Here is a 19,861-nt window from a genome sequence, read left to right as displayed (position 1 = left end):
TACAAATGTAATAATGATTACAAGTAGATACCGAAGAAGCAGAGATTACACTGCAGGTTTATAGAAGACACAAAGTCAAAGCAAAAGCAAGCAAAAAGTCATCAAATGGAGAAGAAATTGTTCAGGCTTTCTCTTTTCTTGATCTATACCTCTGAAGCTGGCATAAACCCTCATGTTTATTAGAAATGTTCTGAACAGGGAATCTTGAAGCAGGGATGTGTATCCTCGTCACTAATGGGATTATTTAATCTCCCTGAACCTCTGTTTTTCCCCCATTGATAAGATGAGAATGATAATATTTATCTACCTATATAGATGTGACCAGATGCTATCATGAATATGAACATATATGCTAAAGTAAAGTGAGCTATTACTGAAATGTATGATTATTATGGGAAATTTGGTGGGGAAAGTAGAATATGATTAGAATAGCATTTTACTATATTATTATTTTACCACAGCACAATTGCCGATTTTCCGTTTAATACTTGTTGAGCACCAGGTTCCCAGGGTAGAGAAATAAACAAAACAGATACTCCTGCAGTGACTGAAGGAAAACAAACTCTTGTCAAATACATGATTGTGCCTCAGTACAATACAACTAACATTTCCTGAGTGCCGGCTAGACGACAAGTGCATGAATGTTGCCATATAAACACTCAGAACTTAATCTTTTTGCTTAAACTATTTTCTGACATGGAAAGAGCCCAAGTTTTCTTTTAAAAAGATAGAAAATTTAGAATGCTTAGTAAAAGTTATGACATCAAATTAATAGAAATTGACTCAGTTTTTACAACTTAAACTTTACAGTGCTTGAAATAAATATCGATTGAATTCTTTTAAGAAAACTTCAATGCTTACTAGTGTTGCTTCCTTCAGGTTGATTCAACAGAACTTTAATCCACCCAAATCACATGTGCCGCACCTGGATGTGCCTCTGGAGAGCATCGAACTCTCCCTGTATACGAACAGCTTTTCACTCAATTTTTAAATCCCAAATCAATATCATAGAATTTTAGAATTCCGAAAGCACCTTGGAGGTTAAAATCTTCCACTCATTGTAGGAGTCCTATAAAATATTTATGGACGATTTTGACCTGTCTTAAAGCTAGACTCCTTTCTCTTATGTAAACATCTAAAAAAAAGCATCATATTCTTTTATTAGGTAGCTAAAACGATTATTTCATTGGTAAAATATTAAGACAAAGTCCGTATTACTAGAACACATTTAATGCCTCAATTTTGAAAAAGAAAAGTCATTATTGTCCTCCATCAAAACTAGGTAGAATTGGAAAATATTTTACATTATTAGCTGGACATAATGTATTTTTAGACCCTCAGAATAAAATACGTACATATTTGCTTTTTAACACCTGAAATTATCATTAATGTTAGTAGTCTCCTCATCTCTTACATTATGTGTTAATACAGTATTTACTAATTCATTTACTCAAGTATTTTACATTCTTAGCATATGTCGTGTAGATTGCCAGTCCATGAGAAAGATCAAAATTCAATTCTTTATTGTAATTCTTTTTTTTTTTTTATTGCATTTTAGGTTTTGGGGTACATGCGATGAACATGCAAGATTGTTGCATAGGTACACACATGGCAGTGTGGTTTGCTGCCTTCCGTCCCCTCACCTGTATCTGTCCTTTCTCCCCATGCTATCTCTTCCCACCTCCCCACCCCCGCCCCTCCCCCATTTCCCCCCAACGGACCCCAGTGTGTAGTGCTCCCCTCCCTGTGTCCATGTGTTCTCATTGTTCAACACCCGCCTATGAGTGAGAATATACGGTGTTTGATTTTCTGCTCTTGTGTCAGTTTGCTGAGAATGATGCTTTCCAGGTTCATCCATGTCCCTACAAAGGACGTGAACTCATCTTTTTTGATGGCTGCGTAATATTCCATGGTGTATATGTACCACATTTTCCCTATCCAGTCTATCATCGTTGGGCATTTGGGTTGGTTCCAGGTCTTTGCTATTGTAAACAGTGCTGCAATGAACATTTGTGTGCACGTGCCCTTGTAGTAGAATGATTTATAATCCTTTGGATATATACCCAGTAATGGGATTGCTGGGTCAAATGGGATTTCTATTTTTAGGTCCTTGAGGAATCGCCACACTGTCTTCCACAATGGTTGAATTAATTCACATTCCCACCAACAGTGTAAAAGTGTTCCTATTTCTCCACATCCTCTGCCGCAACTGTTGTTTCCCGATTTTTTAATGATTGCCATTCTTACTGGTGTGAGATGGTATCTCAATGTGGTTTTGATTTGCATTTCTCTGATGACCAGTGATGATGAGCATTTTTTCATATGTTTGTTGGCCTCCTGTATGTTTTCTTTTGTAAAGTTTCTGTTCATATCCTTCACCCCTTTTTGAATGGGCTTGTTTGTTTTTTTCTTGTAGATCTGCTTTAGTTCTTTGTAAATTCTGGATATCAGCCCCTTGTCAGATGGGTAGGCTGCAAAAATTTTTTCCCATTCTGTTGGTTGCCGATTCACTCTACTGACTGTTTCTTTTGCCGTGCAGAAGCTGTGGAGTTTGATTAGGTCCCGTTTGTCTATTTTGGCTTTTGTTGCCATTGCTTTTGGCATTTTGGTCATGAAGTTCTTGCCTACACCTATGTCCTGAATGGTTTTGCCTAGATTTTCTTGTAAGGTTTTTATGGTATTAGGTCTGATGTTTAAGTCTTTAATCCATCTGGAGTTAATTTTGGTGTAAGGTGTCAGGAAGGGGTCCTGTTTCTGCTTTCTGCACATGGCTAGCCAGTTTTCCCTACACCATTTATTAAACAGGGAGTCCTTTCCCCATTGCTTGTTTTTGTCAGGTTTGTCAAAGATCAGATGGTTGTGGGTATGTTGTATTTCCTCTGAGACCTCTGTTCTGTTCCCTTGGTCTATATCTCTGTTTTGGTATCAGTACCATGCTGTTTTGATTACTGTAGCCTTATAGTAAAGTTTGAAGTCCGGTAGTGTGATGCCTCCTGCTTTGTTCTTTTTGCTTAGAATTGACTTGGTTATGCGGGCTCTCTTTTGGTTCCATATGAAGTTTAAGGTGTTTTTTTCCAGTTCTGTGAAGAAGGTCATTGGTAGCTTGATGGGAATAGCGTTGAATCTGTAAATTACTTTGGGAAGTATGGCCATTTTCACGATGTTGATTCTTCCTAACCATGAACATGGAATGTTTCTCCATCTGTTTGTATCCTCTCTTATTTCATTGAGCAATGGCTTGTAGTTCTCCTTGAAGAGGTCCTTTACGTTCCTTGTTAGTTGTATTCCTAGGTACTTTATTCTCTTTGTAGCAATTGTGAATGGCAGTTCGTTCTTGATTTGGCTCTCTTGAAGTCTATTACTGGTGTATAGGAATGCTTGTGATTTTTGCACGTTGATTTTGTATCCTGAGACTTTGCTGAAGTTGTTTATCAGTTTCAGGAGACTTGGGGCTGAGATGATGGGGTCTTCCAGATACACAATCATGTCATCTGCAAATAGACAATTTGATTTCCTCCTTTCCAATTTGGATACCCTTTATTTCTTTTTCTTGCCTGATTGCTCTGGCTAGAACTTCCAGTACTATATTGAATAGGAGTGGTGAGAGAGGGCATCCTTGTCTAGTGCCAGATTTCAAAGGGAATGCTTCCAGTTTTTGCCCATTCAGTATGATATTGGCTGTTGGTTTGTCGTAAATAGTTTTTATTGTTTTGAGATACGTTCCGTCAATACCTAGTTTATTGAGGGTTTTTAGCATAAAGCGTTGTTGAATTTTGTCGAAAGCCTTCTCTGCATCAATTGAGATAATCATGTGGTTTTTGTCTTCGGTTCTGTTTATGTGGTGAATTACGTTTATGGACTTGTATATGTTGAACCTGTCTGGCATCCCCGGGATGAATCCTACTTGATCATGGTGGATGAGCTTTTTGATATGCTGTTGCAATAGGTTTGTCAGTATTTTATTGAAGATTTTTGCGTCTATGTTCATCGTGGATATTGGCCTGAAATTTTCTTTTCTTGTTGAGTCTCTGCCAGGTTTTGGTATCAGGATGATGTTTGTCTCATAAAATGATTTGGGAAGGATTCCCTCTTTTTGGATTGTCTGGAATAGTTTCAGAAGGAATGGTATCAGCTCCTCCTTGTATGTCTGGTAGAATTCAGCTGTGAACCCATCTGGACCTGGGCTTTTTTTTGTTGGTAGGCTCTTTATTGCTGCCTCGACTTCAGACCATGTTATTGGTCTATTCAGGGTTTCGGCTTCTTCCAGGTTTAGGCTTGGGAGGATGCAGGTGTCCAGGAATTTATCCATTTCTTCCAGGTTTACTAGTTTATGTGCATAGAGTTGTTTGTAATAATCTCTGATGATGGTTTGGATTTCTGTGGAATCTGTGGTGATATCCCCTTTATCGTTTTTTATTGCATCAATTTGGTTATTCTCTCTTTTCTTTTTTATTAATCTGGCTAGTGGTCTATTTTGTTGATCTTTTCAAAAAACCAGCTCCTGGATTTATTGATTTTTTGAAGAGTTTTTTGTGTCTCTATTTCCTTTAGTTCTGCTCTGATCTTAGTTATTTCCTGTGTTCTGCGAGGTTTTGAGTTTTTTTGATCTTGCTCCTCTAGCTCTTTCTATTTTGATGATAGGGTGTCAATTTTAGATCTCTCCTTTCTTCTCATGTGGGCACTGATTGCTATATATGTTCCTCTAGAGACTGTTTTAAATGTGTCCCAGAGATTCTGGTATGTTGTGTCTTCGTTCTCATTGGTTTCGAAGAACATCTTTATTTCTGACTTCATTTCATTGTTTATCCAGTTAACATTCAAGAGCAAGTTGTTCAGTTTCCATGAAGCTGTGCGGTTCTGAGTTAGTTTCTGCATTCTGAGTTCTAACTCGATTGCACTGTGGTCTGAGAGACTGTTTGTTATGATTTCTGTTCTTTTGCATTTGCTGAGGAGTTATTTATTGCCAATTATGTGGTCAGTTTTAGAGTAGGTGTGATGTGGTGCTGAGAAGAACGTATATTCTGTGGATTTGGGGTGGAGAGTTCTGTAAATGTCTATTAGGTTTGCTTGTTCCAGGTCTGTATTCAGGTGCTGGATATCCTTGTTGATTTTCTGTCTGGTTGATCTGTCTAATATTGACAATGGGGTGTTAAAGTCTCCCACTATTGTTGTGTGGGAGTCTAAGCCTCTTTGTAAGTCATTAAGAACTTGCCTTATGTATCTGGGTGCTCCTGTATTGGGTGCGTATATATTTAGGATCGTTAGCTCTTCTTGTTGCAGTGATCCTTTTACCATTATGTAATGTCCTTCTTTGTCTCTTTTGATCTTTGTTGCTTTAAAGTCTATTTTATCAGAGATGAGATTTGCTACTCCTGCCTTTTTTTGCTCTCCATTTGCTTGGTAGATCTTCCTCCATCCCTTTATTTTGAGCCTTTGTGTATCCTTGCATGTAAGATGGGTTTCCTGGATACAGCACACTGATGGGTTTTGGCTTTTTATCCAATTTGCCGGTCTGTGTCTTTTGATTGGGGCATTTAGTCCATTGACATTTAGGGATAGTATTGTTATGTGTGAATTTGTTGCTGTCATTTTGATGCTACCTGGCTGTTTTGTTGGTTAGTTGATGCAGATTCTTGATTGTGTTGATGCTGTTTTACCATTTGGTGTGTTTTTGGAGTGGCTGGTACTGGTTGTTCCTTTATATGTGTAGAGCCTCTTTCAGGAGTTCTTGTAGAGCAGGTTTGGTGGTGATGAAATCTCTGAGTGCTTGCTTGTTCACAAAGGATTTTATTTTTCCTTCACTTATAAAGCTTAGTTTGGCTGGATAGGAGATTCTGGGTTGAAAGTTCTTTTCTTTAAGGATGTTGAATATTGGCCCCCAATCTCTTCTTGCTTGTAGGGTTTCTGCTGAGAGATCTGATGTGAGTCTAATGGGCTTCCCTTTGTGGGTAACCCAACCTTTCTCTCTGGCTGCCCTTAGCATTTTCTCTTTCATTTCAACCCTCGTGAATCTGACGATTATGTGCCTTGGGGTTGCTCTTCTTGAGGAATATCTTTGTGGTGTTCTCTGTATTTCCTGGATTTGAATATTGGTCTGCCTTGCTAGGTTGGGGAAGTTTTCCTGGATAATATCCTGAAGAGTATTTTCCAGCTTGGATTCATTCTCTTCATCACATTCAGGTACACCTATCAGACGTAGATTAGGTCCCACATTTCTTGAAGATTTTGTTCATTCCTTTTTGTGCTTTTTTCTCTGTTCTTGCCTTCTCTTTTTATATCATTGAGTTGATCTTCGACCTCTGATATCCTTTCTTCTGCTTGGTCAATTCGGCTGTTGAAGCTTGTGCATGCTTCACGAAGTTCTCGTGTTGCGTTTTTCAGCTCCATCAATTCACTTATACTCCTCTCTATGCTGTCCATTCTCGTCAGCAGTTCGTCCAATCTTTTTTCAAGGTTCCTATTTTCTTTGCGTTCGGTTAGAACATGTTCTTTTAGCTCACTGTAGTTTCTTACTACCCACCTTCTGAAGTCTGATTCTGTCATTTCATCACCCTCCTTCTCCATCCGGTCTGGTTCCCTTGCTGGTGAGGAGTTGTGATCCCTTTTAGGAGGAGAGGTGTTCTGGTTTCGGGAGTTTTCATCCTTTTTGCGCTGGTTTCTTCCCATTTTTGTGGGTTTATCCACCTGTTGTCTGTCTCTGTCCCAGGGAGTTGGAGCTTTATGAGTTTCCGTTGCACTACTGCCTTGTTTGCTTTTTCTTTCAGGTCTGACCCGCCCAGCTAGCAGCATGCCTAGCCACTGCCTGCCTGCAGGGGCTTTGCTGAGCTGCTGTGGGCTCCGCCCAGCTGCCCTGAGCTCTTCCCTGTAGTCCTTTTTATATGGGCGTAGTTAGAACTGTCTCAGCAATGGTGGCCCCGCCTCTGTTATGGCGGACTCTCTGTTGTGGCAGGTTGCCTTGGCAATGGCAGGTTTCCTCAGCAATGGCAGCCTGCCTCCGTAGTGGTGGAGAGTCTCAGTAATGGCAGAAGCCCCTCCCCCACCGAGCCGGACCGTCCGGGTTCAGCTGTGCTTGGTTTGAAGGGCTCAACCCAGAGGGTTTCCAATTACTGTTTTTGTTTTCATTGTTGTTGTGGGTGGAGGGGTGGGACCAACCGAGCCTGATCACCTGGCTCCCTGACTCAGAGTCTTTTCTTTTAAGTTGAACGACCCCGCGTTCCGGTCGCTTGTTGAAAAGGCGCCGGGATCTCCCGTGCTGCGACTCACGGAGTCGGCTCAAACTGCAGTGCTGGCTCCTGGCGGATTTTTTTGCCTAGGAATCTCCTGGCCTGGCTGGCTATTTCAGATGAATGGGCAACTCTGCCGTCTTAGGGCTCTGATTGGCAGCTTAGAGGGCTCCCAGACCAGTGGCTTTTGTACGGAGAACCGCAGCAACAGGGAATGGTCACAGCAGCCGCGCAGACGGAATCAGTCCCGCAAGGGCCAAAACAGCCGCATCGGCTGGGACTGCGACGCTGGCGACCCCTCTGCCCGGTTATCTCCTGGTCTGTGGGCAATAAGAGTTCGTCTGGAAATGCGGCGTCCACTCACCCTCTGCACTTTCACTGGGAGCTGAAGTCCTGAGCTGTTCTTAGGCGGCCATCTTCCCAGCATTCCTATTGTAATTCTTATATGTTACACAGGGGTGACTCTCTTCCTCTTCTGCAGCATCTCAGAGATAATTCTCCATGCCCAGCAATCTTCCCGTTCCTTCCATGTCTTACCCCATACATATTTGGGGTTCATAAGTAGAGGACCACAACCCCTGGGCTACCTAAAATGAGCCCCTTACATGGACAGAAACTTTGTCCTGCAGGTTCAGTAGAATGTCCTTCTACCAGAGGACCCTGGATTCAAAAGGTGTTAAGCCATCTCCTAATGTACCTGGTAGAATTCTTTGCTGGCACTACAATTGCCTTTGGCTGTTGCCTTCCTGAGCAGGGATCCCTAACCCCCAGGCTGTGGACTGAGACTGGTATGCAGCAAGCTAGGAACTGGGCTGTATAGCAGGAGGTAAGTGGCAGGCAAGTGAGCATTACCACATGAGACCTGCCTCCTGTTACATCAGCCAGCATTAGATTCTGACAGGAGCATAAACTCCATCTATTGTAAACTGCACATGTGAGGGATCTGGCTCGTGCACTCCTTATGATGATCTAACTATTGCCTGATGATCTGAGGTAGAACAATTTCATCCAAAAACTATCCCAACTGGTTTTGGGATAAAGCTGCCCAAGATGGAAACCAGTCTCTGTTGTCAAAAAGATGAGGGACAGCTCTTCCTGAGGACGGGACTTCCCAGTTGTGTTAGTTCATTTTGTATTGCCATAAAGGAATATCTGAGGCTGGGTAACTTATTCAGAAAAGAGGTTTCTTTGGCTCACAGTTCTGCAGACGATACAAGCATGGCACCACCACCTGCTCAACTAGTGGTCAGACCCCTGGGACCTTTTACTCATGGTGGAAGGCAAAGGGGAAGCTGGCATTTTACATTGCAAGAGAAGAGGGAGGTCCCAGACTCTTAACCAGCTAAACTAATAGAGCAATAAATCACTCATTTCCATGGGGAGGGCATCAAGCCATTCATGAGAGATCTGCCCCCATAACACAAACACCTCCCACTAGACCCCACCTCCAACACTGGGTGGATCACATGTCATCATGAGAGTCAGAAAAGACAAAACATCCATACAATATCCCCAGTTCTCACACCTGTGCAGTGCCTCCAATCAGGGTCATACATAAAGCTGGTGGTGCTGTCATTCGGCCTCTGAAGTTTTTGTGGCACGTGGGTGTGTGCATATGCATATCAGTGGTAACTCCTCAAAGCAAGCCTGGGACTTATGGTCATTTAAGTTTGCATCATGGCCATACTCTTTATATTCCAGTTCCTGGAAGAAAATCCCATGGAACCAAAAACAACAAAGCTGGCCTCCATAGTCACCTCCCTTGTGGGAAATGAGTTATCTAAAATTCACAGGGAGGCATGTTTGGCATGGGATATAGAAATGATTCTTTTTAATGTAGTGCTTTTGGTAGAAAGAATACCCACACTTGGGACAGGCACATTATATACCACGAAAAACATACAACTTTGTGGTAAATATAACCTCCGAGATGGAATTCACCATGTATTTTTGATTTTAACCTTCAGACTCAGTACACAAACCCTGTCCAACTCAACTAGATTCAGTCATGCTGGGTGTTGGACAGAAATTACCAATGAGCTTAGTAAAAGCAAACCAAGCTAAAGCAGACAACCAAAAATCGTCTTGAAAACATTTTTTTTCAAGTTCTTAAAGTCATTTTCATATGTACTATTTCTTATGCTCTGAAGAAATTTATTTTATATAGTCATTTAAGAGATTAAATAACTAGTATAATGAATAGAAAATTACTTTTCAATTATTTGGTTACTTTTCTGTAAAGGATCAAGTATAATTCACGGGAAAATGAAATCTGTCCAAATAAACCAAAGAATTACACAAATAAAAACTGTCTGAGAATTCTGAATTATTTCTGGAGAAACTGTTATGCAATTGCGTCACTATAATCACTCTTAGCATGAGTGGTAGAGAATGTATTCCCAAGGCAGTTTTAGTGGCAAAATAAGATCTGAACACAATTCCCTTAAATAACTTAAAATAATCACAAATTCCATAATTAGGAATACTTATGGATCAAGGCAGACGAGAGGCAGGAGTAGGTGGCAGCTCCAGCCAGAGCAGCCTGTGGAGGCTTCCACTGTGAATTTTAGTTCCTGATTGATTCCAAGAACAAACCAGCAATACTGAGATGACTGACAGACCCTCTGAAGACACCCCGAATACTAAGAGAGACCCCGCTGTGGAAGTGGAACACGTCCCCACTGGAGAAGCTGAAGCTGAAAGAAGGAAACCCTCTGGCAAGTTTCCAAGCACGATTTGTCATTCACCTGAAAACAGACTCGGAGATGCTGCGGGGGCATGGTGGGAGTGAGACTGGCCCTTCAGGTTTCCTGGGAGCTGGGTGAGGCCTGTGACTGCCAGCTTCCCCCCAGTTCCCTGACAACCTGCACGACCCAGCAGAGGGAGCCATAATCCTAGGTACACAACGCCAGTGACCTGGGAGTCTCATCCCCACCCACCACAGCAGCCACAGCAAGACCTGCCCAAGGAGAGTCTGAGCTCACACATACCTACATGATGGTCCTTCCCTACCCGCCCTAGTAGGGAAAGACAAAGGGCATATAATCTTGGGAGTTCTAAGGCCCTGCCCACCAATGGTTTCTCTCCACACTACTGCAGCTGATGCTTTCTGGGATGTGCCACCTCCTGGCAGGAGGCCAATCAGCACGAAAATAGATCTCTAAATCAACAAAGTTAAGAACCCTCATGGGTTCACTGCACCCTATGCCACCTCTTCCGGAACAGGCACCGGTATCCACAGCTGAGAGACCCATAGATGGTTCACATCACAGGACTCTGTGCAAACAGTCCCCAGTACCAGCCCAGAACCAGGTAGACTCACCAGGTGGCTGGATCCAGAAGAGGCAACAATCGCTGCAGTCAGCTCACAGGAAGCCACATTCATAGGAAAATGGGGAGAATACTACACCATGGGAACACCCCATGGGACAAAAAATCAGAACAGCCTTCAGCCCTAGACCTTACCTCTAACACAGCCTAGCCCAATGAGAAAGAACCAGAAAAACAACGCTGGTAATATGGCAAAACAAGGTGTGTCAACACCCCCACAAAAATCACACTAGTTCACCAGCAATGGATTCAACCCAAAAAGACATCCCTGATTCCCCTGAAAAAGAATTCAGGAGGTTAGTTAAGCTACTCAGGGAGGGACCAGAGAAAGGCAAAGCACTGTGGGGCTGGGGGAAAAAAGAATCTAAAAAATGATACTAGCAGTGAATGGAGAAATATTAAAAGAAACAGAGAGCTTAAAGAAAAAAAAATCCAAAATTCAGGAAGCTTTGTTCATACTTTTAGAAATGTAAAATGCTCTGGAAAGTCTCAGCAACAGAAGTGAACAAGTAGAAGAAAGAAATTCAGAGCTCAAAGATAAGGACTTTTAATTAACCCAACCCAACAAAGACAAAGAAAAAAGAATAAGAAATTATGAACAAAGCCTCCACAAATTATGGGATTATGTTAAATGACTAAACCTAAGAATAATTGGTATTCCTGAGGAAGAAGACAATTCTAAAAGTTTGGAAAACACATTTAGGGAAATAACTGAGGAAAACCTCCCTGGCCTAGATAGAGACCTAGGCATGCAAATACAAGAAGCATGAAGAAGACCTGGAAAATTCTTCACAAAAATGTCTTTGCCTAGGCGTATTGCCATCAAATTATCCAAAGTTAAGAGGAAAGACAGACTCTTAAGAGCTGTGAGACAGAAGCACCAGGTAACCTGTAAAACAAAACTTACCCGATTAAAAGCAGATTTATCTGCATAAACCCTACAAGCTAGAAGGGATTGGTGCCCTATCTTCAGCCTCCTCAAACAAAACAGTTAGCAGCCAAGAATTTTGCATCCAGTGAAACTAAGCATTATTTAAGAAGGAAAGATAGAGTCATTTTCAGACAAACACATACTGACAGAATTCACCATTACCAAACCACCACTACAAAAACCGCTATAAAAGAAGTTCTAAATCTTGAAACAGAATCCTGGAATCACATGCAAACAGAATCTCTTTAACACATAAATCACACAAAACCAATAAAACAAAAATACAAGGTAAAAAGCAAAAACAAAACAAAACAAAACAAAACCCAAAGTATGCAGGCAACAAAGAGCATGATGACTGTAATGACACCTCACATTTCAATACTAACATCAAATGTAAATGGCCTAAATGCTCCACTTAAAAGATACAGAACTGCAAAATGGATAAGAACTCACCAACCAACCATCTGTTGCCTTCAGGAGTCTCGCCTAACACATAAGGACTCACAGAAACTTAAAGTAAAAGGCTGGAAAAAGGTATTTCATACAAAGGGACACCAAACTGAGCAGGGATAGTTGTTCTTAGATCAGACAAAACAAACTTTAAAGCAACAGCAGTTAAAACAGACAAAGAAGGATATTACATAATGATAAGAGGCCTTGTCCAACAGGAAAATACCACGATCCTAAACATATATGTAGCTAACACTGGAGTTCCCAAATTTATAAAACAATTACTAACAGACCTAAGGAATGAGGTAGACAGCAACACCATAATAGTGGGGGACTTCAATACTCCACCGACAGCACTAGACAGGTCATCAAGACAGAAAGTCAAGAAAGATACAATGGATTTAAACTATACTTTGGAATAAATACACTTAACAGATATATACAGAACACTTCATCCAGCAACCACAGAATACACATTCTATTCAACAATTCATGGAACTTTCTCCAGTATAGACCATATGATAGGCCATAAAACAACCCTCAGGAAGTTTCAGACAACTGAAATTATATCAAGCACTCTATCATACCAACAGTGGAATAAAACTGGAAATAAACTCCAAAAGGAAACTTCAACACCACACAAATACATGGAAATTAAATAACCGACTCCTGAAAGAGCACTGGGTCCAAAAGCAAAATTGAGATAGAAATGTAAAAATTTATCAAACTCAATGACATATTTAAATTACACAACCTATCAAAACCTCTGAGCTACAACTAAGGAGGTGCTAAGAGAAAACTTCATAGCCCTTAACACCTACGTCAAAAAGTCTGAAAGAGCACAAACAGACAATCTAAGGTCGTGCCTCAAGGAATGAGAGGAAAAACACAACAAACCAAACTCAAACCCAGAAGAAAGGAAATAGCCAACACCAGACTAAATGTAATGGAAACAAACAAACAAAAATACAAAAGATAAATGAAACAAAAAACTGGTTCTTTGAAAAGATAAATAAAACTGAGAGACCATTAGCAGGATTACCCAAAAGAAGAGAGAAACATCCCAATAACCTCACTGAGAAGCACAACAGAAGATATCACAACTCACATCACTGAAATACTAAAGATCACTCAAGGCTATTACAAACACCTTGACAGAAATACACTAGAAAAGCTAGAGAGATGGATGAATTCCTGAAAAAATACAGCCCTCTTAGCTTCAATCAGAAAGAATTAGATCCACCAAACAAACTAATAACAAGTAGCAAGACTGAAATGGTAATTTAAAAACTACCAACAATAAAAAGAAGTTCAGAAGCAGACGGATTCACCACAGAATCCTACCAGATATTCAAAGAATTGGCAGCAATCCTTTTGACACTATTCCACAAGACGGAGAAAGAAGAAACCCTACTTAATTCATTCTATGAAGCCAGCATCACCCTATTACCAAAGCCAGGAAAGGACACAACTAAAAAGAAAACTACAGAGCAATGTCCTTGATAAAGACACATGCTAAAATTCTTAATAAAATACTTGCTAAGCAAATCAAACAACATATCAAACAGATAATCCACCCTGATCAAGTGACTTTCATGCCAGAGATGCAGGGATGGGGTAACATAAGCAAGTCAATAAATGTGATATACCACATTAACAGAATTAAAGACAAATATTACATGATCATCTCAATAGATGCAGAAAAAGCATTTAACAAAAACCAGCATCATTTTCTGATTAAAACCCTCAGCAAAATCGGTACACAAGGGACATACCTTAATTTAATAAAGGCCATCTATGTCATACCCACAGCCAACATAATACTTTCCCCTGAATGGGGAAAAGTTGAAAGCATTCCCCCTGAGAATGGAAAGAAGACACGGATGGCCACTCTCACCATTCCTCTTCCAGAGAATACTGAAAATCCTAGCCAGGGTAATCAGACAAGTGAAAGAAATAAAGGATATCCAAATAGGTAAAGAGGAAGCCAAATTGACTCTGTTTGCTAAAAATATAACCATCTACCTTGAACACCAAAAGGACTCCTCCAGAAAGCTCATAGAACTGATAAAAGAATTTAGCAAATTTCCTAATACAAGATTAATGTACACAAATCAGCTCTTCTATACACCAACAGCGACAAAATGGAGAACCAAATCAAGAACTCAAACCCTTTCACAATTGCTGCCAAAAAAACAAAACCAAAAAAAAAAAAAGAAGAAGAAAAAAAAATACTTAGGAATATATCTAACAGAAGGGTAGACAAACCTCTAGTAGGAAAACTACATAACACTGATGAAAGAAAACATAGATGACACAAACAAATGAAAACACATCACATGGTCCTGGATGGGTAGAATCAGTATTGCAAAAATGAGCATACTGCAATGTACAAATACATGCAATGTACAAACATGATGCAATTCCCATCAAAATTTCACCATCATTCTTCACGGAATTAGAAAAATAGTTCTAAGGCCGGGCATGGTGGCTCACGCCTGTAATCCAAGCACTTTGGAGGCCAAGGCGGGTGGATCACCTGAGGTTGGGAGTTCAAGAAAAGCAGTTCTAAAATTCATATGGAAACAAACAAGAGCCAACATAGCCAAAGCAAGACTAAGTAAAAGGAACAAATCTGGAGGCATCACACTTCCTGATTTCAAACTGTAAGGCCATGGTCACCAAAACAGCACGGTACTGGTATAAAAACAGGCACGTAGATCAATGGGAACAGAATAGAAAACCCAGAAATAAACCCAAATACTTACAGCCAACTGATCTTCAGTAAAGCAAGCAAAAACATAAAGTGGAGAAAGGACACCCTTTTCAACAAATGGTGCTGGGATAATTGGCCAGCCACATGTAGGAGAATAAAGCTGAATCCTCATCTCTCACCTTATACAAAAATCAACTCAGGACAGATTAAAGACTTAAACCTAAGACATGAAACTATAAAAATTCCAGACGATAACACTGGAAAAACCCTTTCAGGCATTGGCTTAGGCAAAGATTTTATGACTAAAAACCCAAAAGCAATTGCAATATAAACAAAGATAAATAGCTTGGAGATAACTAAAGAACTTTTGCATGGCAAAAATAACAGTCAGCAGAATAAACAGTTAACTCACAGAGTGAGAGAAAATGTTCACAATATATACTTCTGACAAAGGACTTATATACAGAATCTATGACAAACTCAAACAAATCAGTAAGAAAAAATCAACCAACCCCATCCAAAAGTGAGCTAAGACATGAATAGATAATTCTCCATAGAAGACATACAAATGGCTAGCAAACAGTTAAAAAAATGCTCAACATCACTAATGATGTGGGAAATGCAAATCAAAACTACAATGCAATACCACCTTATTCCTGCAAGAATGGCCATAATCAAAGAATTTAAAAACAACAACAACAACAGCAACAACAACAGTAGATGTTGGCATGGTTGCGGCAATTAGGGAACACTTCTACACTGCTAGAAGAAATGTAAACTAGTACAGCCATTACGGAAAACAGGGTGGAGTTCCTTAAAGAACTAAAAGTAGAATTACCATTGGATCAAGCAATACCACTACTGGATAGCTACTTAGAAGAAAAGTTATTATTTGAAAAAAGGTACTTGCACATGCATGTTTACAGAAACACAATTCACAACTGCAAAACCATGGGACCAACCCAAATACCCAACAATAAATGAGTGGATAAAGAAACTGGCATACATATACATGATGGAATACTACTCAGCCAAAAAAGGAATAAATTAGCAGCATTTGCCATAACCTAGATGAGACTGGTGACTTATTCTAAGTGAAGCGACTCAAGAATGGAAAACCAAATATTGTATGTTCTCACTGATACACGGGAACTAAGCTATGAGTACACAAAGGCTTAAGAATGACACAGTGGACTTTGGTGACTTGGGCGGGGGGGAGGCACAAGGGAGAAAAGTAACAAATACGATGCTGTGTATACTGCCCAGCGATGGGTGCGCTAGGATCTCACACATCACTAAAGAATTTACTCATGTAACCAAATACCTCCTGTACCCCAATAACTTGTGGAAAATAAAATAACAAAGAATCTTCCTATGAAGTATTTGTTATGCACTAGGCATCGTTCTAGGAGGTTTACATATATTGATTTATTTAATATTCTCACCAACCACCCTCAGGGGACACTATTTTCAACCTCATTTTACAGATGAGGGAATGAGACGTAGAAAAGTTAAATTACTTACTCAATGTTACACATAATATGTGGCAAAGCCAAGATTTAAAGTAATTAATAATGTGACCATATTTTAAGGGAAAGCTCAATTGACTTGAGGAAATAAATTTAAAATGCATCAGCGTTTTCTTTGTGTTTCAGCAGATAATGCATAGTGCCCCACTGCTACTGATGAACTATGTGGGAAGCTAGGCGAGGCCAAAGTTGGAGTTAACCAGCAGTCTGCTGGTCAGGAGAAGGGTGTCCTACCCATTCTCTATCAGCTTATCTAGGACTCTCCAGCCTCTCTACTTTCTGATTCTGCCTAATACAGAATACAGTACAAAACCTGTCTTCCTGAGACTAAAATGATTCACCCATGCTTGGTGTCCAGGGCCCATGTTAATCATGTCTGAAACTTGGTTTAACAAATGCACAACGAATCATCATCTCTTTCATCTCTTTAAAATATGACTTAGTCATTAAAACACATCTAACTTGACTTCAAGATGCACAGGGTAGAGAATCAGAGGGTTGGATGGCATGGGGAGCTGGGTGCAGGCTCAGTCTCATCTGGCCTTCACTTGCCTTCCTCTAAGCCAGATTGCCTGAGGGGAGGAGCAGTGTAACATCTGCCTCCAGTGATGAAAATCTACCCTACCAACAGAATGGCCATAAATTGAGAAGAGTGAAGTACTGAGTTCTGAAACTCAGTACTTCATGGGTGAAGACTTGTCCCAAACTCATTAGATGTAAGTTTACTATCTATCTGTGGATGTTATCAGACTACATAATCTTGTAAATTTATCCAGACCGTCTTTCAGTTATTTTGAGTGAGTTATGCTTTTTCAATTAGTTGATGGTTGTTTTTTAAAACTGGGAAGAAATGCAGATAACTGTTTTCCCACCATAAACTGAGCACATATGATGCTTCAAGCCATATAAATGTTTCATAGGTTTTGTGAACTGTACTGGTAGGAGGAGAATTCTGTCATTTCACCTCATAACTCTTTGTGTAAAATCAATATGACAACAGCTTGAAATTGAAATCTAAGTTCAAACCTGATTAATAGTTTCATAAAATCTACAGTGGTAGTAAGTGATTGCAGGAAGGAAACAATTATCGGGGTAGTTTTCAGCCATGCTGATGTGTACAATGAATCTAGGAGTGAATAAATGTTGAGTGCATAAATAAATGAGTTAAAATGTAAGTGGAATGTTGATAAATTATTGATTGATGGCCTAAATAGTACATACAACTTAGTTATATCACTGACTATCTAGATGATTCTGCTTCCATGAATTGGTTTCTCTAGCTCCATTCTTTCCAAATCATCAGGAATGCTTGATTTACTGCCTGTTGATACTAGCTAACCAGGAGCTCGCAGGTATCTTCTCATCCTTGAACCAAGGGCCTTCACTCATCACTGTTTCTTTCCTTGATTATTACTTGCAAGTGATAAATGTACTTGCTTTTCATCATCTCTTCTTCTAAGACATGCTCCAGGATGAGAAGGACTCAGCCTGGCTTGTTATTCCCATAAGGACAAAGACCAACTAAAAATAAGAAGCTCAACTCTATGTAAAGGACTGAACTGTGCCCCACACTAAATTTGTATGTGGAAGTCCTACCCTCCAGTGTGACTTTATTGGAAGAAAGGGCCTTTAAAGAGTTAATTAAGGTTAGATGAGATGACAAGGATTGGGCTTCAGTATTATAAGACTGGTGTTCTTCTAAGAGGAGAAAGAGACACAAGAGATCTCTCTCCCTGTGCATGAGGAAAAGGCCACATGGGAGGGAGTGAAAAGGTAACTGTCTCCAAGATAGGAAGAGCAGTCTCACCAAAAGCCAACCCCACTGGCACCTTCGTCTTGGACTTTCAGCCTCAAGAACAGTGAGGAAATAAATATCTGTTGTTTAAGTTACCCAATCTGTAGTATTTTGTTAGAAAGCCTATAATTACTAACTGACTAATATATTCTCCATGTTAAAAATAAGAAAAGAAGCACCTTTTGCGTAGGGCATTTACTTTAGAAAGCTTGTACATCTTTGACATTTTGAAATGTATGTAAATATTCTTAAAAGATAACTTAGTCTCATTAGTTTTAAGACCCAAGGATGCTGTTCTGAAAGCCTGGGAATCATCATTTTGAAAATTATCAAGGAAGATAACACCTCCATTTCTCAGGTTCAGTAGGAGGCTGGGAGGGTAAGTTCAGCAGGTATCTTACTCCAAGTTGCAAGACAACCTCCTTTTATAAAGACATAAGAAGTTTATTTTTTCTTTGGAAAAGCCAATTGTCTAACAGAGATGGTTACCCCAATTACTAAGAAAATTTAAAATGAAAGGTGTGTGACAAATGGGACTGTAAAGTCCCCTTGAGGACAAGTTATTGCTTACATTGAGAATTTGTATGTTAAAGGTTGTATCTGCTTGTTATATAAAAAGGTGAATTTTTTTTTTCTGTCTTTGCAATTTATGAGCTGATTTCCTGAGAAGTGCATCTCACTCTGGTTTAATGCTAAAAGAAATAAAAGTTATTCAATTAGAAAAAGAAGAAGTCAAATTGTATCTATTTGCAGATGACATGATTATATATTTAAAAGACCCCATTGTCTCAGCCCGAATCTCCTTAAGTTGATAAGCAACTTCAGCAAAGTCTCAGGATACAAAATCAATGTGTAAAAATTATGAGCATTCCTATACACCAGCAACAGACACACAGAGAGCGAGCCAAATCTTGAGTGAACTCCCATTCACAGTTGCTACAAAGAGAATAAAATACCTAGAAATACAACTAACAAAACATGTGAAGGACCTCTTCAAAAAGAAGGACAAACCACTGCTTAAGAAAATAAGAGAGGACAGAAACAGATATAAAAACATTTCATGCTCATGGTTAGGAGGAATCGATATTGTGAAAATGGCCATACTGCCCAAAATAATTTACATATTCAATGCTATCCCCATCAAGCTACCAATGACTTTCTTCACAGAATTGGAAAATAAACACCTTAAGCTTTATACGGAACCAAAAGAGAACCTACATAGCCAAGACAATCCTAAGCACACAATTATGGAGACATCATACTACCTGACTTCAAACTATACTACAAGGCCACAGTAACCCAAACACCATGGTACTGGTACCAAAACAGATATGTAGACCAACGGGACAGAACAGAGGCCTCGAAAGTAACACCACACATCTACAACTGTCTGATCTTTGACAAACCTGACAAAAACAAGCCATGGGGAAAGGATACCCTATGTAACAAATGGTGTTGGAAAAACTGGCTAGCCATATGCAGAAAGCTGAAACTGGATCCCTTCCTTGCACCTTATACAAAAATCAACTCCGGATGGATTCAAGATTTAAACATAAGACCTAACACCATAAAAAGCCTAGTTAAAAAACCTAGGCAATACCAATTCTGGACATAAGCATAGGCAAGGACTTCATGACTAAAACAGCAAAAGTAATGGCAACAAAAGCCAAAACAGACAAATGAGATCTAAGTAAACTTAAGAACTTCTGCACAGCAAAAGAAACTAGCATTAGAGTGAACTGGCAACCAAAAGAATGGGCAAAACATTTTGTGACACAGATGAAGAGACACTTTTCAAAAGAAGACATTCATGCAGCCAACAAACATGAAAAAAAAAAGCTCATCATTACTGATAATTAGAGAAATGCATATCAAAACCACTCTGAG

The sequence above is a fragment of the Saimiri boliviensis genome, chromosome 2, assembly GCF_048565385.1.
Source record: "Saimiri boliviensis isolate mSaiBol1 chromosome 2, mSaiBol1.pri, whole genome shotgun sequence".
Taxonomy (NCBI): domain Eukaryota; kingdom Metazoa; phylum Chordata; class Mammalia; order Primates; family Cebidae; genus Saimiri; species Saimiri boliviensis.
This window is presented reverse-complemented; position numbering follows the sequence as displayed.